Here is a 24,954-nt window from a genome sequence, read left to right on the forward strand (position 1 = left end):
TTTACTTCATGCATTGCTAGAAGAAGAAGCGCGCGAGGTTGCCGCGCAGATAACGCCAGGAGAGGCTCCTGCCACGAGACCTCGCGAGTCCCAAAGCAGACAAAGGGGCACAGACTTACTTAGTATGACTCATGAAGGCCGATATCCGCTGCGAAATCGGAAAGCTAAGTCGGACTAATGGCGTAAACAGAGCGGAGTTGTGAACTGGTTAGAATTGTGTAATGCCGCAGCTCATAACATTGCTATGTGCTTATGTGTTAAGTTATCGGAGTTGGTAGTTGAACCTTTCTGTCATTAAGTAACACCTGCACAGGAGAGCATGCGGAGCGCATGCAGAACCTGCCCTACTTCCTTTCGTTATCTATATTTTTGTCTGTGCCGTGATCGTGCTAGAAGTGGGAGCTCCTTTGTAACTGTGGTAAATTTATTTCGTCCAGTTTGGACTAGAAAGGAGAGGCTTGGGTGCTGAGTTTCATGTTTATCTGTAAAAGAAGATCAGTGCTGCCCCTGGAGACGCCAGTATTGACAGCGGAGGCATATGGTGTTGTGCAGTGGTGTTGAGTGCAGCGAAAAGTGTTTTGTCGGACGCACTGTGCGAGGCGATTCAGAAAGACAAGGGGAGCTGCGTGGACTCAAATGTTCGGAGAACATTCTTCTGGAGGGTGAGCGAGTGTGACATTCCGTGTGTGCTGCGAGGGTCCACGTTCGACGGCGCGGCGTAGACGGAGACCCGTGACAGCGGCATCATCAATTGCCCAGCCATGCTCTTTGGGTGACGACCAGAAAAACCGGTCCCGCCGCCGCCCCGGGGAAACGGGCTTTGTCCTCCCCAATTTCCGGTTACATTCCAGGACAAGGGAGCTGTCAGCGGGCCAGAGCGCGCCGTGCCACAGCCGACGCTATGCGAAACCGCGAAGACGACATTCTTTCCCTCCCCCCCCCCTTTGTCGTGGGCTATCGCCGGGAAGGCACCCACAGCTTCCCAGAAGGGCCGCGACGGACACCTGTCATGGCGGACAGGCAGTACTCGCCAAGAATGTGGAAAGACAGGCGCTAGTGAATTAGCTCCGAAGAGAGAGCCTGTGTATACTCTCACTTGAGAGAGAGTGGTGGCGTTTTTGTTGTTTATTTAGTTTGTATTGTTAACAGACTCTGGGGTCGAGGCTAAGCCCAGCCCAAGGGGTGGTCCCCATCTCGCATGTTATTTTGGATTGGAGAATTGATGCTTTGGGCGGGCCACTGGAAATGACCGCCCTTAGTCCTTTGTTAATCAAGTGCTTAAAAGCGCATGTAAACGGATGCAGTTCAGTCTGAGCTGGGGCTCCATGCTTAGCATGTAATGTGATGCTACTTAGGCACTAACCTGCCCGGCCGATGAGTAAAGAAGTGCAAAGTTTGTTCTGTTGTAAAATTATGCTCTGCTGTCATCATCTACAAGCTCGCCTCCTGTTCATCTTCCAAGCCGAACGACACTAGAGGAAGGGGTTTGTGAACCATCCTCGAAGAAACGGACGACTATTGAAATTCTACTGCAAGCACGCTCAGGACGACATCGTTAGCCAAGAGGGCCTTCAGCGCCGAAGAGAGAGCCCGTCGGCGTGCAGCTTCTGCCAGCAACCGCTCGAGCCCAACTCCGGAGCCACTCCATCGCCCCCCTGAAGTCGTCGGCACGTAAGCTCGGACGCCCCAGCCTCTGATGTATAATCTTACTCATGTGTAATTATTGAATATACCTGTTTGTTTAAACTGAGCCATACGGTGTCTCTTTGCCTCTCCGTCCCGTGTGGACCTGCGCATTATGGGGGTCATCACAACACTGAAACAAAGTTGGAAAACTGTTTTGTGTTCATGCATCTGCTGTCCTTAAACTTGACTTTTCGGCAATCATTCGCATGGCTCCTTTGGATCTGGAAAATTGACTACTGTTGCCAGGGGTGCCTGGTAGCAGAGCTGCTGGGGACGCCCAGTGGGTCATTTGTTTGTCCAAGTGCCCAGTACCAAAGGTACCATTCCTGACATTTTTTCCCAGTCCGTTAACCTCATATTCCTTGCAAAGATTACAGTATGTAATCAGGTAGTAAAAAAATTGGTAACTTCTGCATATTTCAGAACAGTTCAGAGAAATGCACATGCAGCATCAGTATTCTCTCGGTAGAATTTCTGAGACCTGGATTCATTTCTTCTAGGACTGTGGCAAGCAGTAGGTCAACTGTACATAAATTTATTTTCCTCTGGTGCAAAGTAAAGAGTGCAAACGTCATAAGACAAGTCTCTAGTCTGTTTCATTCTCACTGCATTTGGCCAAAGCATAATATGAAATGCTGTATGTTTTATGCCCTAGTTTCCTTTACATTGACCAGTAGATATTGACAGTGAATAGCAAGGCAACTCCACTCGCTGACGGTTTTGCCTTCGGCAGCAAAACAGGGAATACCTTACCCCATGTGTTATCTCGACAGACTGAAAACTGCAATGGACAGCTGCGTCCACAGCTGCTATCACCTCCCAAGTGCATGCGCTCGTAAGACACATAATAACTCTGGATTGCCATTAACATAGCCTTGCTCATTGCAGTTGCCGATAAACACCTCATAAGTGGTACTATTATGCACTCTTTTCTTTGGCACTATGTATGAGCTTCTGTTTTCGCGCTTTCTAGAAATAATGCATGCAGTTTTGAACTGCGAAAAGAGAATTTACGTTTAACTAGATTGTCATATCAGTATGTTACAGCCAAATTGTACATTGATGTCAGTGCTGGTGGTTTCTTTTCATTATTTTAGGAGAATGTTACAATTTTACCTATAGCAAATAATAGCCCTCACTAATTAGCTGATTTTGTCATGTCCAGTATTCTGATATGCTAAGCCACCAAAGCATGATTCAGAATGTTGTCAGAACTAAAGGCGCTGAGTCTTTCCTGTCAGTAAAAAATGTGCTTTATACCCCTGTCACATGGCATTCCTCGAAGGCCTTTCCAGCAAAGGCACCATTTTTCACCAAAGGAGCGAAAGCTTAAAGGAGCAGCGATGCAGCTACACGGTGCAGCCCAAAGGTGAAAGTCGTTCAGGCTTAGCACCCGCTGCTATACTCGAGGTGGCTGAAGTGAGTGTTCTAAAATTAAAGTGGTGTATTCTGTTCATTCGTTGAGCTTTGACAATTTTTTATTCTGATTGCTTCCTTAAAAGTACTGCAACAGCTACTCTCATCAGCAGGAGCAGGTTTTGTACGTGTATTGCCTTGGCCTCCATGGGCGCTCGGTGTTGCCGCAACACTTTCACTGTCTTGAAATTTGAACATAAAACATAAACACCCGTACAAAAACCAAAGCCAGACACACCTTTCGTATTTGAAAAAAATGTTTTCAAACATTATTAGCTTATGTATTTTTTTATTGCTTTTACTTTTTGACTTTGGATGGTACTGCGATCACAGCTTCTCGAATGCCGCGTCTTCGGGCTCCGAAGGTCTCGGTTGAGCGCCTTCGCCTCCAAGGCCCTTAGCGACAAAGGCGCAACATTTGTACCGGGTAGCTGCACTCCTTACGCCTTTGGATATGATTCTCAAAGGCCTTTGCGGTGCCCGTGTGACAGGGGTATTAGTGTGGTATGGCTGCTTGAACACCTGTCCCTGGTATCTCACAAACTGAATAAGGAAGGGAAAAGCCTCAGGGTGCTTGCCGACGTTTCGACAAGAGGACTTGTCTTTGTCTGGCAAAGTGTTCATCATTGGTGGGGTTTAAATAAGGTTTTCACGAAGTAAGGAAGGGAAAAGCCTCAGGGTGCTTGCCGACGTTTCGACAAGAGGACTTGTCTTTGTCTGGCAAAGTGTTCATCATTGGTGGGGTTTAAATAAGGTTTTCACTTCGAGGCGAAAGGCCTGTTGTGTGGGACGAGGGTGCGATATGGGGAGGGCGTTACGATGGGGAGCATGAACCTTGACCAGGCATAATAGCTGCTAAAGAAGATTAACCGGTTGACCTGCAAAACTGTGAAAACAAAAAAGCCCAATTCAGTAGAAACGAATCTCGGGGTATGGAGTGTGGATAGTGGGCTTGAATGGCTTTATGTCCAGCCACAACAGGTGGCTTGGTATGGCTGGCTGCCTTTTCCTGAAAAACTAGGATAAAGGAATTAAGGAGCATGGCAGAATAAAATACCAGGGGGGGTGGGGGGGCAAAATAATTTGAAGTAAAAAGAGAAAATGAGGGCAGGTTCGGGGAAAAGGCAAAAAGAAGGGGGAGGGGGAGGAGTATGGCAGCCAAGGTTCCGAGAAGTGATGTCAGGAGGTGCAGGGCGTAAGGTTAAAGTATAACGATAAATTAAAGAAAGCAGGAAAGGAGGGGGAAAATGGGTGTTGGGAAACCTCTGACCATGTGCAAGGCCTTTTCAAATAATTATGCCAATTTCGGAATGTACAGAGCTGGCCACATTTAGTGCAAACATGTGAGCGCATGGCCGCACTCTTTAGAGGTCCACTGTGTGCGGCGCAGCCACTCATCGCTGCAAAATGGCGCAAGAGGAGATGCACCTGGATGTGGTGCTTCGTGTCATGTTACACTTCGATGTGTGGCAATGTCAGACACAGTGGCCCAAAGAGCACAGCCATGTGCTCGCGTGTTCGCACTAATGTAATGTCCCTGACGGGACCCTTAAGGGTTAATAAATGATGAATAAATGATAAGAGTGGACAACCCTGTACTTGATTCTAAGTTTCCTCTGTATATGTTGACCCCAGACGAAAACAAGTTGTCTTGTCGAAACGGCAAGCACCCTGAGATTTTTCCTTCCCTTGTTCACTTTTTGAGTGTCAAGAAACCATCTGCCTACTCTCTCTGTACCAAGCACTCCACATCTTGTACGGTTATCTTTGTATGTATACACCAGTGATAAATCATGAAGGAAATCAAGGGATTTGTATTTGTATTGCTTAACACTTACTTTAAAGCTATATCATGAGGGTATAGTTGAAAATGTGCTACGGGGGCCTGGTTGTGTGTCGTGACTGGTTTCTCTTTATCAGGGCTACTTGACAGCCACCATGAAACGCAGGCTTTTGAAAAGTCGTTCCTCATATAAAAGAGCGTTTCCACTGTTACAGTGGAAATGTTATTTGCTAAAAACTTCAATCATTGCAGTTCAGGGATTGATATTTTTCAAATAACTAACCTGAAGTTCAAAACCTGCAGAAGGAACTATGTAACTTTTTTCCTGCCTTAAAAACCCAGTACTTATTTGCCAGTATCAGCAAGCAGAGGTCTGTTTCATGGCACATACTTTGCACTACCTTGCATGAAAATTGTGCAGTACAGGCCCACCATAAAACTAGGGGCATAGTATACTGCTTGTATGCAACTACTTTGGCGTTACACCATGCATAGCATGGTCTTAAAGTTATTCTTTTCATTTGCAACTGGTTCATAAAAGGCCTATTCTGGCAAAAGGCATTTAGCAAAATTATCTTCCTGTGAATGCTTCTAAGGATAACTTTAGTTCATTCAGGAAAATAAATATTGACAATATCTCTTAAAGGCATGATTGTCCATATTAGCTCTTGTTACCTCACAGTATTTAGTTTTGTGCCTCCAGCATCACTGACTTGCATCATATGTTAAATAGAGTGGTAAAAAGCTCGCTGTTAGTTTAAACCATAACTCATGATGGGGCTGTGCACTTTTTGTTGTGTTACATGAAATATACTTATGTATGAAACAATTTCTTTCAGCTGCACCTCACATGATTCAAATTCCATCAGAAGAAAGGCTGCAACACAACATTGCTCTCTACCTGTTGCTTTCCCAGCACATAACATGCCATAACAGCACATAGCAGGTAAGATGTGAACAAAAACAGTGCATGTATATGTTCCACACATGCATTTTGTGTACTACCAACACTATGATATGATTAACTATGTCATGTAAGAGAGAGCACACAAATCATTTTTTGTATATATTGCAGCATGGTTATTTCAAGTTTTAAACTGGCCATTGAAACGACCCATTGTATCACCGCTGGTTACCCGATGGCACTGGGGATCGAACTCCACACCTACCGCTTGCGAGGCAGATGCTCGGACCACTAGGCCACTCCTGCGGTCCCCCCACTGATGTTGCTTACACCAGGCGCTGTTAAAGCCCCGGTATGTATGTTAAATGCATTTTAGAAAACCATTCACTTCCAAAGTACCATTTCATCTTTATAGCAAAACCACATTTCGCCTAGCTAGACAAACCTGCTGCATACAAGCCAGCAGAAGGGTTGCACATACATGCTTCGTTAGGAAAACATAAAAATCAAGCAGAGCCTGCCCTTCATGGTGCATTATACCCTGATTTTGAGCAATGATCAAGATAGGCTGGTGGTCATTTCATTGAACACTTGCATGATACATTCGTAGAATCGAAAAGACAAGTACTATTGCAAAATCTTCAAACAGTGTTTATTCTCAGAGAAAACATATCATGAAAAAAGTGTTGGATTAGTTATGGTGCACCTTGTATGAGGAAAGGGGCTCCCACTTTGTGAAAGGCTTAATTTTGGAATAACGACAGCGTTTAAACTAGTTGGGTTACCATGTTTAGATAGTGGATGTGCTCAAAAAGACACTGGAAGTAAGCGCACTGTGTGGAAATCTTTCTGTATCCTTGTCTTTTCGAGCGCTTTCACGATCTAAACTTAATTTTGCAAGAGAGCAAGGAAAACAAATATTTAAATTCTGATAATTAAGGATAAAAGATCATGTTTCATTGTGTTGCTTAAAGTGTAAATTGTATCACTATTGCTGTATTGCAGCACTTCTGTCGTGGCCTTGCATTGCAGCCTCTTGACTTTTGTTTATATAATAGGCAGTCCTTTTTTTCATTCGATTGCAACACTTTAGGAGTTACTACAGAGTTGCGTGGTAGCGAACTCTCAGATTAACGGTTTGCATTATTACGCCCGCATAACTTGCTAAGTGTTTCACTGCAGTCTTGTTACTAGAACAGCCTCTTGAAAGTATTCAGCCTGGTGGTCATTGAGGGTTACTGTTCACATATCAAAATGCTGGATCAGCTGTATACTCTTTACAGCTACCAGAACTATGGTACATTTCATGACATGCTGGCTGAAGAGTGCTGGAGCACCAGACTGGGGATTTGGATGAAACAATTTTCAAATGTGTGCTCGGTATCACGCTGTTTTGTTCCAGTTGTGGAGAGGTTTTCTTTTCAAATTTGTTCTGTCAAACATTTAAATTTTGGGCAATATGTTGTTGCCTTTATCTTGTGTTCTCTTTGTTGTTGAGGTTTAATATTTTTGGCACAAGCACTCCACTCTATTACTTTTCAGTATAATTTAAAATTTGTAGGGCACGTCATGAAGAATAATACTTCTACTTGAATAATCTGTATGTGTTTATGTTCTCATTGTTGATATAAAAACTTAGTTGAGACAGCTTGTATTTTAGCTCTGGCTAGAATTTTTAGGAGAGCCTCAGTAACATAATCACATGACCAACACAAACTTGGTATTATTGTTTGTGCAATGAAAAACAGTTTTAAAATAGTTATTAACAGCTGTCAGTGTAGGACTGGCCTAAAATGTTTTGTGCTCTATGTAGCTCTTCTCTGAGGCAGGATTAATTCATCTGCACCTGCAGCCTGATACCGCCAAGATACCAATTCTTGGGTGAACTTATGATTTTTTTTCACTGAGCAAACTTGCATCATCTTGAAGCATGGAACTTGAGCTGATTCTTAACAGCTCTAGTGTAGCGAATTTCATTATCCTCATTGCTTAGTTTACATTCACCTCAGGACAATGGCCTTTTCCAGTTTATTTATCTGTGTCTTGCACCAGCTACATGCCACACTATCAGAAATCACCTAATCTTATCTAGTGAGCTTATAATCAGCTATCTCCTGCTATATTTTCCTTAGGGTGAAATTCATTTTGTTGCGATACAATGCACAAGCTGTTTCCTGGCGTGGTGCTCAGCTTATCTGGAATGAAATGCTTGGGAAATGGGTCTCTGATTTCACCTTGAGTAGACGAAATTAACTTGTGCTAAGGCACTCTTTGGCCACAGATGCCCTTGTGCCATTAAAATCCATCAAATTCATTATGTTGCCCTAAGATACCATTGGTGATTCATTCTCTGCATTGTATGCCCTGGCCAGATCCATTTTCTTCTTTTAATTTCTGCCAGAATATTAACAACTTCCTTGTTCATCCCTGTTATGGTTTCACTCGGTCAGTTGTTCTATTAATAATTATAATCACTTTATTGAAAACATATTTTGGGCTAAATGGCATCAAGTTTGTTACTCTGCATAATGATATATATGTTTGGTCTTGTATGTCTTTACTTGTGTGGTAATGTTTATTTTGTGCTCACTATCTAAACAACCTTATTTGCCTATGATATCCTAAGCCCTTCTATACCTATTTTCCTTCCCCCTGGCTCTTTTTCTTTTCAGTCATTCCTCCTATTTCCTTTACACCGGCCATTGGTCACAAGGCTGCTGTGGGAACGACAGTCAGCACTGGGCCCTTTTTTGTTCATGGAACCTGCACTGCTACTATTAGCACATAGTACGTTATCAGTATTTTTGTGATACTGCATTTATTGTTATTTATGAAGTAGTTGGCTAAGGCAATGGTAGCAGTGTTGGATATTGCAATATATTAAGCATATATCTCACTTGCAATATATGAGTGTGTTCACTATTACACTACCCTCTATTTCTTTCAGTTCAGTTATTTGGCTATAGATATATTGTGCTGTTTTCCTAGTTTAGTCCACTCAAACTAAAACTTTGCTCTTTGTGTCACAGGTAGAATCTACAATGATTGCTGCTCTGTGTCTTGTAAGCAGGAGGCAGTGTTCAATGGAGCCATGAACTTTCCTTGGAATTGAAAAGCCTTTGCCGTATTATGCGCTGAACCATGAGTGTGAAGAGGAAAATGTCATGTCTTGATTTCTGCAGAGGTGAGCCATTGCGGTGAATCCACCAGCGCGAAAGACAGGGATGAGAAAGGAGACAAGACAGGTGCTGACTCGCGACTATAGCTTATTGGTGTGAACAGGGAATATATAAAAAGCCAAGCAATACCATAAACCATGTAGTTACAGATAAGCATACAGGACAACATGAGTCAAAAATCGCCCTCAACATTATTTCCCTGATCGAGGTAGTCCAACTCATTGTGTGCTAACACGATAGACAAAACACACATTCTTCACGGAGTCATAAGATGTGTCTAGCCTCAATAATCTCCCATTTAATCTCTCTGAATTTACTGCCAAAATGCGTGTTGCCAAAAGGAAAGGGTAGCAGACTTCACATCCCGTGCAGTGTACAGCAGAGTTACCCCAACCACCTAGCCAAGCCCCTACCCTCTTGTGTTCCTGTAGTCTTACATTCATACACCTTCCAGTTGCACCTACGTAAACCAGACTACAAGATAATAATATTTGATACCACATTCATTTTACAAGGTACATATACATTTCACTCTACACGTGTACTTTTCTCGAGCCACATTCACAGAATTATTCTTAAAATTTTACATGCTTTAGACAACGTATTAGGGGCCGAGAAAGCCATTTTTACATCATACCTTCTGGCCACATTTTTCAAATTTTGCGACAATTTATGTACATACGGTAACACAACTGGTCTTTTGGCATCTCGCTGGCTGGCCCCAGCCAGATTGTGCCGGTCGCCGCAAAACTGTCTCAGCTTCTTTAACAATTTATCATATGCTCTTGCAGTAACAAGGTTTGGAAATCCTGCGTTCGTTAACCTTAAAATCTGCTCTTGGAAACTAGTCGTCATGCTGTGAAAGCATAATTTCATCAATTCTGAGCCCGCGCTAGAAAGCGCAATGCTATCTTTCACTAGCTTGGAATGGTATTCATGTAGCCAGGTAGCAGCTTAACACTCGCCAGCACACATGAAGTGTGCTGAACATCAAGCTAAGGTCCAGAAACCACAGCTCTTTTTCTTGGGACATTTGCTCTAAGGTAAACCTGAGATAAAGGCCTTGCTCCTTAAACAACTTGAGGAGATGTATAGGTCCCGAACTATCACAACCTTTATAAAAGACCAGAAAATCATCGACATAGCAAAAGATTTTTCCCCCAGCCCATGCACATTCTAGACAATTATTCTATCCACCCTACTCAAGAAAATATTTCTTAGCACAAGGTCAACCTTTGAACCACTACATATTCGAGACTTTAGAACACATACCGCACTGCACTACTCTACAAACATGCTCTTCAAATAAATGCTATTCAATAACATGCTCTTCAGATAAATTTCAGAAAAGGATTCATGCAAAATTATCTCTGGTTATTTGCAAAAGCATCTGTCTACTTCGCATCTTGAAGATCCATTTCTTGTACTCAATTCGCAGTGTGGTTGAGTATCTTAAGAATGACAATCCAGCGGATTGTCTTGTGATTAGTGTCGATGTAGAACTATTTTATTCTATCCCGTATGAAGATCTTGTGAAAAGCTTATGAATGTGTATATCGGAACACAACGATGAGCTCGTGTTTAGGAATGGGTGTGTAACATAAGTCTTTTTTGGCACTTGACTCCTTTTATTTGAAGTGAAGAGCATGTTTGTGGAGTATGGCAGTGCGGCATATGTTCAAAAGTCTGCTAAATGTATCGATTCGAAGGTTGCCCCTGTGCTAAGCAATATTCTCTTAAGCAGGGTGGAAGGAATGATTGCCAAGAAATTGCATGGGCTGGGGGAAATCTCTCGCTACGTCTATGATTTTCTGGTCTTTTACAAAGGTTGTGATAGTGTGGGACCTGTACATATTGTGAACTTGTTTAAGGAGCAAGGCCTTTGTCTTAAGTTTACCTTGGAGAAAATGTCCCAACAAAAAGAGCTGCGGTTTCTGAACCTTACCTTGATGTTCTGCACACGCCATGTGTCCTAGCGATATTCACCCAGGAGTGTTAAGCAGCTACTTGACTGTTGGTCGAACGATTCTAAGCTAGTGAAAGATAGCATTGCGTCGTCAAGTCTAGGCTCGGTATTGGTGAAGCCATGCATTTACAGCGTGACAACTGGTTTCCAAGAGAAGATTTTAAGGCTAATGAAAGCATGATTTCCCAACCATGCTATTGCAGAAGCGTGCGATAAATTGTTAAAGCTGAGCATATAAGATTGGGCAAGTTGGTCTGACATGCTAAAGATAAGAATGGCGCAGCATCAAGTAACGAGGACAACAGGAGAGCACACCCACGCACAAGTGCCATCCTTGGAGCGGATGCAGAATCTAAGAGCGTGTACTTGACATTCAGCGTTGGCAGCCAAGGATCGGGCTCGTTCAATCTTTAGCGTTCAAATCCGTGTTTCCTCGTTTCCTTGACTGTCAACGCTGAATGTCAAGCACGCGCTCTTGGATTTTGTATCTGCTCCAGGGTTGGCACTTGTGTGTGGGTGTGCTGTCCTGCTTTCCTCGTTACTTGATGCTGTGCCATTCTTCCCTTTAGCATGTTAAAAGCTGAAACCCCTTCGCAGGGACTGGCATGATCAGGCTGGGGCCAGCCAGTGAGATGCCAAAAGACTGACTGTGTTGTTGCAGATTGTTGCAAAATTTGAAAACTGTGGCCAGAAGGTATGACGTAAAAATGGTGTGTTCGGCCCCTAATAAGTTGTCTACAATCTGTAACATTGTTAATAAGTTTGTGAATTTCGTTAGGGAAAAGCACATGTGTCGAGTGAAACGTGGCAACATATATGTGCCTTGCAACCATTGCATGCATTGCATACCATTATCATGTGGTTGGGTTTATGTTGGTGAAACTGGAATGTGTATCAATGTAAGACTACAGGAGCATGAGAGGTATTTGGATATTGGTAGGGGTTGTAACTTATCTGCATATTACAAGGGATGTGAAGGCTGCTAGCCATTCCTTTCGGCAACACGCATTTTGGCACTACGTTAACAGCAGATTAACCAGAAAATTATCGAGGCTAGACACATCTTATGACTCGGTGACGAATGTGTGAGTGTGCTGCCCATAGCGTTAACATGCAGCGGGTTGGACTGTCTAGATGAGAGGAATGTTAAGGGCAATCTTTTACTTATGTTGTGATGTGGCTTATGTGTAATTGTGTAGTTTGTGGCGTGTGGCTTTTCTGTATATACTCTGTTCACTTCAATAAACTTCAGTTGCGAGTCAGTGCCTGTTTTGTTTCTTTTCTCGTCCCTGTCTCGTGCTGATAGATTCAAGTACTTGTAGAGTAGATTCACTGAATTGTGTACTTGCAGAGGCTTGTGAAAAAATGAGAGGAATTTCCTTTCCTTTATGCGGAATGGAAGGTTGAAATTTTTTTACCTAAATGTTTGCAGCATTAAATTCTATTCGGAAAGGTAAAACCCACTTTATTGTACATTTTGTGTGCAATGGTGCCGGTGGCTGCATGCAACTGAACACATTCGTCCAGGTTATCTAGCTAGCGTCCTTCTTCCTTGTGCCACATTTTCTGAAATAATATTTTGTCAGATTTATTTCAATCAGAATTTCTAAGAACATATTGGTGATCACATAATTTGGTGATCACATATGACATAATTCAAAGCGTGATCATTGGTATTTTTTAGTCTGGGGCAGTACAATGAGAAGTACATAGTATATAGTAAAATTAAATATGACCAGTCTAACATAAACAAAACTACTTTTTTTTAAAGGAAAATTTTGCTACCAAAGTGCTGGAGTGACATGGCATTATGAAGACGTGGACAGTGTGCTGTATTCATGATGGCACGAGAACTTGCCTACAGTGCTTCAGGTAACTGGTGAGTACCTTGGTGCTGTGCTTCTGCTAATGTAGCCAAATTATGTTTTTAATCTAAGAGCATATCTGAAAGCTTAAGCAAAAATTTAGTAGTATTTAGATATTCTTGCGCCAGATACCACTGTGAGAATTAGTTATTAATGATGTGTCTCACATGTACCCTTGTCTGCTGAATATAGTAAGCATGGCTTTCGAGCTGAGTGCCTCCGACGTATGAAAAAAAAATGGCCACTGGGCTGCTCCACAACGCATGGAGCAGACCAGTGTAGCACATTCAGGCTTCATGGAGTGGAGAATGAAGGCAGTAAATAATTTAAGAGTAGAAAACACAGCACAAACCACAGGACCAGGAAACTGACAGGACACACCGACCCTGATGACACTCTTTGCATGAAGGGTGTTATAAAGTTGCCTGTCATGTAGAGCAAGATGGAGGTCGCACAGGACGGGTGTTAAATATGAGTTGATGCAGACACCTGTCATTACGTAGTACTCACTGTAGAACTCGAGCAAGAAGCAAAGGTAACAGCTGAGCATGGCCACTCTTGTGCTTTCCTCCGCAAGCAATCTAGAATTGCACTTAGAAATCTTTTATGCTTTCTCTTGACATATACATCTTTGCTGCATGTGGCGAGGAAAAGTACATACCCTTGATGTCAAGTGACAGTGAACTCAGAGGGCTGGTAACAGCTCACTGAGGTGTTGTGGTATATCTACAGGGCACCTCATGAGAACAAAGAGCCCTTGAAGGAATTCACTCAAAGTTTGTTGCCACATGGACCTCTTCGTAATCAATGACTCTAAAAGGCAAGCCTTCCTTTAGTGTCACAAAAAAAGGCCTAGGACATGGGTCTTTTTGCTTCTCCATTAGTGCCAAAATGTTTGCTAGCGAGATCTTTCGCAGATATATAATTATTTCACAAAATGTCAAGAAGAAGACTGAAGCTGATCCAAGCAGTACCAGTAAAAAACTTATCACAGCTGTTCAAAAAGCAGAAAGACTCATGCCTTCATCCTTATTTTGCATCAGACACATGAGGACACTTCGTCTTTCTGGGTCATCATTTTAAAAAGGTTCACATGGCAACGGCCTTTGGTTAAATTTCTGCCAAGAGCCCTTTTTTTGAAACTTGAGCATCCGTTCCTTGTGAGGCACACTGCAGAGATATTGGAATGCCATAATAAAAAGCGTCATAATCTGCCGCAACGGGCATGCCCGGGGACTTTCACTTCGTCTTGTCTTGCCTATAACAAATTGGATGGACGATAAATTCGGCAAGCGTCTCCCACCTTTTTGAGATGTTACCAATGTTCCTTGCTCGCTAAGTTGTGCATTTAGTACTATGTACAGAAAGGCACCTGCATTGAATTGCATCTGGCCCCCATCCTGAGCTACTTTCTATTTGCACAAAATTACAAACAACTGTAAAGACTTTCATGCGCACAGTGCCGCCCGGGAAAGCGCATTTTGTCTGCTTCTTTCTGGACCTGTGGTTTTTACTGTTTACTGTTATGAGAAATGAATTTTGGGCAATAAATTATAACGGGTTGGTTCTCGGTGAATGGCTTTTGAAAGCTTCTACGAAAGCCGATTGTTCACTAGCGGATGGTTGAAATGTATTTGTGAAATTTATATTTGGTGTTGTGTGACCACTAAATGAGGATTTTTTTTATGCTTTTCAGATGGATCCGACAGCAATGTGCAGATGTACAATGTGTGTAGTTTGCCATGAAAATAAAACGTATGTACTTGTACTCACCCAAACACTTACCACTCTTTCATTCTAAGCTGCATTCTTTGTACGTATGCACTACATAATATGCGTAAAGGAAAGCCTTGTACATAATACTTATTTCTTCGGCACCTGGACGGCTATATCTGCAGTGAACATTGCGGGCAGAAGCTATACGAAGATGCATGTTCATGTACTACAGAAAGTACATAATTACAATACAGATAATTTCCACTCTAGATGAAATGACTTCCGAGTAAACGGAGGACGTATGCATACACATTGCGGAAACTTCAATAGGAACAAAACATAAGCATTCGTTGTGAAAAAACGATTTCGGTCTCGTGCATAGCATGGCGTAACTTTCCGTTACCAAGAATGTGACAGTCGTCATACGGAGTCTCTGTTTCTGACATTTAGTCCGTACCTCATGTTGCGGAAAACCCTCCGGCAACGCATTACCAGCGGGTTTCTCTGTACTGCGGAGCATTTTTTTTTACAGTGTAGATACGTGACACTGCTCTGTGTTCACCAGCTTACGCACCCCATTAAAAAGGTACCCATGAAAGGCAATATCAGGGTAGTGCTTACTGCACCCAGCAGACTCGGCAAACAATGCCGGGTTGCTAATGATATCGCCAACAAAAAACTTCCATGCCTCATCAAGCATGGGAAGCCGTTTTTGTCCTGCAGGATCAATGTGGTCTATCGAATTCCGCTAGCTTACGGAAAATGCTACATCGGCCAAACTCGCCGTTGTATCAACGTTCGCCTCATGGAGCACAAGAATCTAGCAGATGCGATATCAGGCCCTGGGCACTTGGCGGCACACTGCAAACAATGTAAGCATGATGAAAAGACTTGTACGTCATTTTTTGAGGAGACACCTGTGATACCTATATGTAAATGCAGAGCAGAAGAAACGGGAGGTATGGAAAGCCTTCGTTATGCACGTGGAAAGGCAGTCCTGCGCTAGCAAACCGAATGTTTAACTTTATATCAAGGAATTGAGGTTCCTGCATCGGGAAGTGCCGTCACGCATGCGATTTCATTGTTGATTTTCTTGCCACCTAATTGTCACCTGTAAATGCGTGGTATTTTCGTGAACAATGTCAGTTCATGTCTAGCGCCTGTGTTGTCTACTTCTATCCTATCGTCCTGTGTTTTTTATCGCTAGTACTATGTCCTCTCAATCTAATCACCAACTAGCCCAGCTTTCTGCCTTAAGTATAAAACAAATATGTCAAAAATAACAAAACTTTAAAGCAGGATGAATAAAATCATTTCAGGAAGCCTTCAAGATAAAACTAGCCTTTCAATGAAAAAGTTTATTTTGGTAGTGTTTCAATCTATACAAATATATCCCGTATGGAACGTTCAGGGGGCAACAAAAATAAAAAAACTTACTATCACACTTTGTATTTTATGATCCAATAGCCATTATTATCAAACATAGTAATCTGAATTCTATTTGTGCCTTACTTACGGACTAATTATGGTGCGGAAATGTGCACAACAGTCTCTAAAACACTGAATACTTTTTCAGGAAAGGTAGAATCAACTTTGAAAATTTATGACGTAAACCGAAGGAGCTGCTTTTGTAACGCTATTTTTTCGCTCATTTGTAGAAATACTCACATGCCGAATGGCGACTGCACTTTTATTCATTTAGTTTATGGCTTTGTTTATGAGGGTTTAAAGTTCCAATGGGACTAAAGCTATGAGAGACGCTGTAGTGGAAGGCTTCAGAAATTCCGACCATCGGCGGTTTGTTAGTGTGCACCGACATCGCACAATACACGGGTCTCTAGAATTTCGTCTCCATTGAAATTCAAACGCCGCGGCCGGGATCGAACCCGCGTCTTTCGCGCCAGCAGCCGAGCGCCATCACCACAGAGCCACGGTGGTCCTTTGATGCATTTATTTGTACGTTGTCGATAATGCCCTGATGTGTGTGTTACTTAGTGCTTGTCTCAATGATTGTCAACTTCTCATTTCTCTTCAATTACTGTAGAAGAGGTGCTTATCGCTTTTCTTCATAAAAGATGTGCCAATGCTTTGCTCTTGTCAACGGGATGGGATCTAGTCAAGCTGTATAAAAACTGCGTTTTCATTTCATATTCTTATGTACTATCATCGAAATAAACCGAAATTAAAATTCAAATATGCTTAATTCAGGATTCCATCACCTTATTTTAACTGGGCAGAATCACGAGTTGATCCTTTAACAACAAAAAGCGATGGCACTCGACGGAGATAAGATGTAGGCATGAAAGTACAAGAGCAATTTGCTTTTGTTTGGAGAGCTAAAATGAACGCTCTCAAATATTGATTACATTGTCACCAGAGAAAAAAAATGTAAAGATAAAAACGTTCAGCAAAACGCTGGTTGCTGCCCTGCCCTAGTCAGAGCGCTCTAAAACATGTACCTTGCTTCACAGTTTTTGGAACTGAAGTGGAAGGTGGTGCTAGAAAACAAAGGCCCAATAATCAAAGAAACACGCACAAAATAACAGCTCCTGACTTAGTCATGCGTGGTGTTGCGGCTGCCAGGCGGACGACGGTGACAGTGCCGTTCAACCCCGCACCATTTAGACGCGCCAACTCCTTATACTCGTAGAATTCGGCCCCTGAAATTTTGAACCAAACTTCAAGTTAATCTTCCATTGACGACAAATATTTAAAATATGAAGTTCTGATACGACGACCAAGGCACAGTAACCATCATCAGCCTAACTACACCCATTGCCGGACAAAGACATCTGCCATGTCTCTACAATTACCCTGTCCTTTGCAAGCTGCACCCACCCTATGCCTGCAAACTTCTTAATCTCATCCGCTCACCTAACCTTCTGCCGCACCCTGCTACGCTTACCTTTTTTGGAATCCACTCTGTTACCGTCAAGGACCAGCGGTTATTTTGCCTTCGCATTACATGCTATTAGGAATGGCCGCCAGCTGGTAATAGGATTTGCGCCAGCATGTCTCGAGGATTGCCACCAAGACAGAATCTCTCGCCAGGTGTCTGTGGGGTGCATTTGCCGCGCTCGCCCGGTCGTTGCTGCGTGGGACAAGCGGGGAGCAGTGTTCTGCAAAAATCCCTTAATGGAGTCGCTGTCGCCGGCCGCGAAGTGGTTCCGGCTGGCTTCCGATTTTCCCCGATGTCTCCACCGACCCGACTACCCCTGGCCTCACGGGCACAACACCACTGTGGGAACGGATCGCCACAGTGGCTTGTTTGCAGGCTTCGCCGACCATCGCTAATGGCAGAACCACTGGGGCTTATCTCCCGACGGGGCTGCGCCTCGGTTGCTTCGAAGTTCACCGACCTGCGGAGAGCGGGCCGACCACCTGACGTCTCCTGCCAGCCTGACGGGGTCTTCGCCTCATACCCCTTTCCCTTGGGCTCAACTTATGCCATCAGCGTGTCCATGTGTGCGGAGGTGTCTGTTTGTGTGTGATAGTGAATGTTTTGGCCACGCGGCCAGTTAAGACTTAGAGGGAGATGTTCGAGGTGCGATTGAGAAACTAGAGGAAGCTAGTTGTTATCAGGAAACGCACAAGGAACAGCTGAGTCGAAAAAAAAAGGAAAAAGGCTAGGACCAAGAAGAAAAAACGGGTTGAAATGTCAGTACCTAAATTCAGGGGCGCAGACAGGTGCTAACCTTAGCACAGGAAATGTTGCAGAAGGGAAAGCGAAGCCTTCCAGCATTGAATGTTGTAAATCTGCGGCTAATGTTACTGGTCAGCCGAAATGCGCGGATGATTGTAAACCTGACCGCTGTAACAGAGAGCGAAGACCTCTTCTTGCAAGAAGAACAAGAGCGGAGTTTTTCAAGGGGCATCGGCCTGCGGGAAGATCGAGACCACCTCGAGCTGACAGAAAGGCACTAAGAAAAAAAGCCAAGCTGCCCGAAAGATCACAAGACGCTAAGTTGCGTGACATTCTGGGGAGGCGAGCTCCGGCCTCCAGAAACAGATACAACGTAAGTAGGCGGGTTCCGCGCGTGCACTTGAGAAGGATGGGTCCTTCAGTTCCGCACGGGATTGTGGGAAGCGCGCAGGGCTAAAGCGTAGCCGAGTTTACTTGCGACGAGAACGAAGGGTAGTTTCTATTGCTGGAAGCGGTTCGTCGCCAGGAGTCGGTTCCCGACTTAGCATGCTTTTCCACGGCCTTCTGAGCGCGTCGAGGGGGCGCGGAGATGACAGGGGCGGTCAAGAATGGCGGTTTTAAGCTGCCATTTGTCACGAGTTGACAGCAGTTCAATCCCTCAGAGCGCGACCCCGGCGGGCGCGTCTTAAAGACAAATCCTTTCAAACGGGTGGAGGTGAATCAGCCGTCACTCCCCTGTAGCCATTCGAAGTAGCGGTTTCTCTTTTTTTATTCCTCTTTTTTTTTGGTTGCGTGAGATCGGGGAGGGAAAGGCTACTTTGTTGGGGCTAAAGATTAGGAGTTGATCAGATAGGGTTGTACTTTCTTAAAACTTCGACAGAGCTTATTGCTTAATTGAGTTAGAAATGCGTGTCGAAATTGCCGTGCTGCCAAATGATAAGGACACTCACAAGAATGCAGAGAATACAGTTCTCAAGTAGACGCTTAGCTGTTTGCTAGGTGGAACAGCTGAGAGCTAGCAACTTTCTTTGTGTTTGAAATTTTGGAACTGGTTTCTTTTGGTATCCTTGACAGATATCGGAGGAAAAGTTTGGTTGAGGCGGCCAAAGTGTAGGTACGCTTCGCTTGACTCATTCGGTACATTGTAGCTAGAGTCGCGTAGAGCAGACGTTGATTCCGTAATGGGAACCGTTCTCGACGGACGGTTTTTGTCTCTGAATTTTCGCACGGGTTTGTTTTTGTATCCTTAGTTTATTCAGACGTGTTTAACTTGGTCGCGATACTAGGGGTTTGTTATTATATTAAGGGAAATGTAGCTAGTGCATTCCGGAGTCAAATGAAAATACGTATATTTGGGTACATTTGAGTAATTGTGTTAAGCGGCGCGTGGTTAATTAGCCATTGGTGTTATTCGGAAGCTAACCGACTGAACTAAGGCCCACAATTTTGTAGAGACCAGCTGCAGCAGCTTTGTGTATAGATGATGGTGACGAGGTGTCACATTGACACAATGAGATTAAGAAAAGCATCTCGCCAGTACGAGTGGGTAATGTTTGTGATGCGCAGTCGCATCTTTGAGAGTTCAACCGGAGCCGTTGATTCTCAGTCTAGGGCGAGCAAGGTACGTTGAGAAGAATTTGTAGATAAAACTGAGCGTGGGCCAAACTTTAAGCAGACTTTCGATATTCGGGTGGTTTAGGAGAATCAGAGCTTTGATTAATAAGAGATGAAGGTTCTATTAGAAATTTGTAGGCTTTGACACACCGCTTATCGTACAACGTGGTAGTCTGCCCTTGGCGACCTCAGATGTGACGTGGGCGCTCGCTTTGACCCTAAATTCGGGAAGAATTGAGGAATCATTAATTGCGAGCAGGATTTGGTTTGGCATTAGAAGGAAGCCTGGTGGGTCTGAAGTGAATTCCGGAAGCTTGCGCGTGGGGCAGTGCTTTGTTGTTCGGAACGTCCCATCTATGCTTTCCTTTGTTGGTGGTTTGGTGCCTTCGGTTTGTCTTTGGAGTTGATTCTGCAAGCAAGGAAATCAACATGGATGCAGGCCCATCTCTTAATGCCCAGCGGTTGGGAGCGCTGGCCAGTCGAGATCTTCCTGGCCGCGGAGAAGTTATTAGGAATGGCCGCCAGCTGGTATTAGGATTGGCGCCAGCATGTCTCGAGGATGGCCACCAAGACAGAATCTCTCGCCAGTTGTCTGCGGGGTGCATTTGCCACGCTCGCCTGGTCGTTGCTGCGTGGGACAAGCAGGGAGCAGGGTTCTGCGAAAATCCCTTTAAGGAATCGCTGTCGCCGGCCGAAAAGTGGTTCCGGCTGTCTTCCGATTTTCCCCAACGTCTCCACCGACCCGACAACCCCTGGCCTCTCGGGCACAGCACCAGCGTGGGAACGGATCGCCACAGTGGCTTCTCTGCAGGCTTCGCCGGCCATGGCTAATGGCAGAACCACTGGGGATTTATTCCCGACGGGGTTGCGCCTCGGTTGCTTCGACGTTCACCGACCGGCGGAGAGCGGGCCGACCACCTGACGTCTCCTGCCAGCCTGACGGGGTCCTGACCTCATACCCTTTTCTCTCGGGCTCAACTTATGCCATCGGCGTGTCCATGTGTGCGGAGGTGTCTGTTTGTATGTGATAGTGAAAGTTTTGGCCACACCCACCACGGCGAGGGCGTCCCTACCTGGGGAATCTCGGGAAGACGCAGTGTATAAAACCGGACTGCAGATTCAGTAGAAGGAGCACCCGTCTTAACTTGAAAGCTTGAAAATAGTGTAAAAAACCCCACTATTAACCTGCCTCCTATCATCCAACTCTTTAACTCGTCGTCAGTCCTGTCCTGGTGGTGGTGGCGGTGTTCGGAGCAAGCGTCGTTCTTGACCCGCGGTCCTGGCAAAGCGACTCCGAGCCCCATCCAACAATGCCCTGCCCCAGCTCATTTATTTCTCTTGATTTCGACTAGGATGTCATTAACCCGGGTTTGTTTCCTCACCCACTCTGCCCGCTTCCGGTCTATTAACGTTACACCTATCGTTTTTCTTCTCATGGCTCGCTGCGTTGCCCTTAACTTAAGCTGAACCCTTTTCGTTAGCCTACACTTTTCTGCCCCGCAGGAGAGTACCGGTAGTATCTGCTGTGTACACTTCTATAAATGACATTGGCAAACTGCCATTCATGAACTGAGAGAACCTGCCATATGCGCTCCACCCCATTCTTATCATTCTAGTTATTCCCCTCCCATAATCCAGATCAGGTGTCACTATCTACCCTAAGTAGACGCATGCATTTACAACTTCCAGCACCTTGCTGCCAATTGTGAACTATTGTTCGCAATATTAATGTTATTGTTCAACCGCCTAGCAAGAGATCAGCAGTTCACAGAAACAGTTCTGAACCATGACGATATTGTTTCCTGGTTGAAGCTCATAAGCTTCAATGAAAACCAATGATAACTCAACATTTTCACTCCTCTTCAATTCCACTCAGTTTTTTTTCGCCGTCGTGCAGATTGAGGGCCGGTATAAAATCGTGATTTCATATGTATTCTATTGTTTTGTGGCTTCATTCAGTGGCTTGCAGCTTGAAGTTCGGTGGTCAGTTCTGATTGGCATCGAGTGTCTTCATCGCATCTAGTTTAACGTTGCTGCTTGTAATGCTGCTAAGTGTTGCTCAGCATGCATACTGTCGTACGTCATAGCCAGGAAAAACGAAAAAACGGTTGCCGCAGCTGCAAAAGCGGTAGTTTGGAGTATATCCTAGCAAGGCTGCTGGTTTGGAACTTCGCATGTGTAACACAGAACTTTAGAGCTCTCAGTACACACCAAACGTCATTCACAGCTGTTTCAGACGTTGTAAGACCACGCCTCCATCTCCCCTCTCACAAAAGAACAAGAAATCCGATGGACAGAAAACTCCCCATCTGATGCCAACAGCCATACAAATACAGCGACATACCAGAAGCCATCCTATTCAACCTACTTATCTGGTTCAAGGACGCTTTTTGATGATAATTATGGATTTTTATGGCGCAAGGGCATCTATGGCCAAAGAGCCATGGCACAAGGTATTTTCGACTGCTCAAGGTGGGGTCGGAGACCCATTTCCCAAGCATTTCAATCTAAATAAGGCGAGCAGCAGACCAGGGAAAGCTCATAACCATTGTGTCACCGGTAAGCAGCCGGTGGTACCCGGGGTACCCGGCGGTACCCGGTGACTAAGAACGCTTGTCATGTGGACTATGCTGTTTAAAGAGAAAGAACGTAGAGTTTCAAAGAAAACGCGCTATTTTTTCGGCGCTACGGTAAGCTTGCTGTATAAGGTACTCGATTCCGTAAATGATATATTGGAACCGCTCTAGACGGTTTTTACTGAAAATTATTTGATTATTGGGTGCGCCGTTTCTGTTTAGGCCGATGCCGGAAACAATGATCGGCAAAAACAATAGCAATTGTACCTTGGCAGAAATGATGTACCAAAGAGTAATACTAATCTCACCCCCGGACAGTAATTAGACATTTTAATATAGAGTAGCATTCATTTCAGTTTCCACACCCAAAGTTGTTACGGCACAGTGATGCACACGTTGCGGCCGAGAGTTTAAGCGGAACATGGTTGCACCTTTATTCAAGAATTGGAAAACACAGTTACACCATCTAGTGACAAAAGTTAAAAGGACATAATGGGCGATGTGACGGGTTCGTTGTTTTTTATCGAAGGCCCATGATAGAGAGCGTAAACTTCACTAAATCGTGAGAAAAATCCTCGAAAGGAAGAAGCACTGTGCATTTGAAACAAATCACTGACAATTTTTCTAGATGTGGCCACGTGGTGCAGTAAAGTAATAACGGCAGGGTTTTACCACAAGACAGCACTTCAGTTTGTGTTACATGATTTTAAATGGCAGTTTAAATTTATAAATCCAAATTTATTCGCCATTGCAGTGCTCAATTCTCACATGAGGTACAATCTCTCAATGTGCATCATAAACTAGTGACATGTTTTTCTAGGTCTTGGGTACCTTTAACCGTTTTGATAACCCAGTTTTTATTTTTTGATGGTATTAGAAAGACTGGAAAGGGTTTTGCAGCAGTAGGTATTTCTGAAGTGAGCGAGCCAAGGCGATCTTGTTCATCCACACTCTTTCCGCAAATGGCGGAATGCAAAGAATCTCTACTATTGCCCCAAGCGCCTACTTCTCAGGAAAATAGTAAATCGTAGAAACTTCAGCACATAATGAAGTTACGCCATTCATTGGTAATTTGTGGGATGATGGCAGTCTGGCCAACCAGCAGGACTAGTGACAGAATGACGAACGCTAAAGCATGTTAGTTGCAATAAATACAATCTGGCAAAACATTACAGCTCCTGAGCTCAGATATTACCAACGCGGACAACGGTGACGGAACTGAAATTCCGTTTGTGTCGGAAAATAACACTCACCTGAGACGTTAGCCTTTACTCCAAGTTTGCGTAACAAGTCGCCAAGAGAATTGGGTAGGCTTGTCACACTGGACCAATTTTTAGTAATATTTCCTTTCAAGCGATCAAGCGCTTCTTCAATGTCGTCGACAATAGATGCCTTTACGACCATCATGCCTAAAATCAAACACCACAGATAAATAATCCTCTCTTCTTCTGCTCAATGGTCTCAGCCCAGATTTAGAACTTTTGCGCGGCATGTCGCGAGCACGGTAGCAGTGTTTTAAATATTCGAATTTGATAGGCTTCAAGTCTAAAGTATGACGGAAACCCGTCTGGTCGGGATGGTACATGACGATAGTAGAAGGCGCCGACCAAACGAAAGGATGGGATGACGTTTCGGCTCCCCCACGAGGGCCTTGTTCACAATGATTCACAATGATTCACAAGGTCCCCGTGGGGAGCCGAAACGTCATCCCATCCTTTCGTTTGGTCGGTGCCTTCGACTTCCGTCTTGATAGGCTTCCCGTATTGCACTTATACTCTTTGCATTCATCGCCTCTTTCCTCCTAGTTGGAGTGAGAATATTCGCTGGCAGCTCTGTTTCCATGCCTAACGATATATTCAGTTTATTAGGCGACTTTGTCACCTACTCTCAGAGCAATGAGGTGGAAAAAAAACAACTGCGCGAAAGCAAGAACCAGACTACGGATCACATGACGACGACCTGCAGCGGCAATAGAAAAGTTTATTCTGTCTCAGCGTTTTGTTGCATCGCAGCCACATTTATTTTTAAAGCAGCAGTGAGCACCGTCGATGCCTTGATCGAGGATGTTATTTACTAATGCACGATGCACTATGGAAGTTCTCCTTCGTAGAGCATCTAATCCACAGCGGCATGTGTGCCATCGCAAATGTCGCTTGCGCCTTCACCGAGTATATCATCCTCATTTTATGTTGTTACTCATTTGTTGTTATTACTCAATGTTACTCATTTAAGAAAAGTTTAAAGGGAGAGAGGTGTGAGAGTATCGTGCAAGCCTGATTGAAACTGCTCCACGCAGGCGAGCCATTCAGTAGACTTTAGATTACAGTTATTCAGTTGATGTTCGGAGAAAAAAATACTGTGTAAACTAGGCCGATCCTTCCGTGAAACCTTCGACAAGAGCCGTCATGCCCATTTTTCCCCACAACTGTGTTAGCTGTGATCTTCCCCCTCTCCTGCTGTTGTTCTGGTAATCTGATTCATGTCTACAGCCTTCCCGACGCGGACACGTGGTTCTTTCCGCAGCTCGGCTTGGACCCGGCATGACCTGTCGGTCGCTTGGCTCCTTCAGCTCCTTGCTGGTTCGAGCCTTCTGCGTCCCGTCGCTG

At 44.3% G+C, this 24,954-nt stretch overlaps 2 long non-coding RNA genes across 2 annotated transcripts in view; one reads left to right on the forward strand and one right to left on the reverse strand.

The window, feature by feature from the left end:
• LOC144107597 (uncharacterized) overlaps window positions 1-23,751 on the reverse strand; it is a 51,157-nt gene extending 27,406 nt beyond the window's left edge. The window contains exon 1 of the long non-coding RNA XR_013309319.1: window positions 23,602-23,751. This is a non-coding gene — a long non-coding RNA (uncharacterized LOC144107597). The remainder of the gene's footprint in view (window positions 1-23,601) is intronic.
• Window positions 1,954-6,135, forward strand: LOC144107593 (uncharacterized). Its single transcript, XR_013309317.1, has 3 exons — window positions 1,954-2,003; window positions 5,725-5,831; window positions 5,961-6,135. It is a non-coding gene; the product is annotated as an uncharacterized LOC144107593 (long non-coding RNA).
• Window positions 23,752-24,954: the final 1,203 nt, after the last annotated feature.

This window comes from Amblyomma americanum, chromosome 1 (genome assembly GCF_052857255.1).
Source record: "Amblyomma americanum isolate KBUSLIRL-KWMA chromosome 1, ASM5285725v1, whole genome shotgun sequence".
In the NCBI taxonomy this organism is placed as follows: domain Eukaryota; kingdom Metazoa; phylum Arthropoda; class Arachnida; order Ixodida; family Ixodidae; genus Amblyomma; species Amblyomma americanum.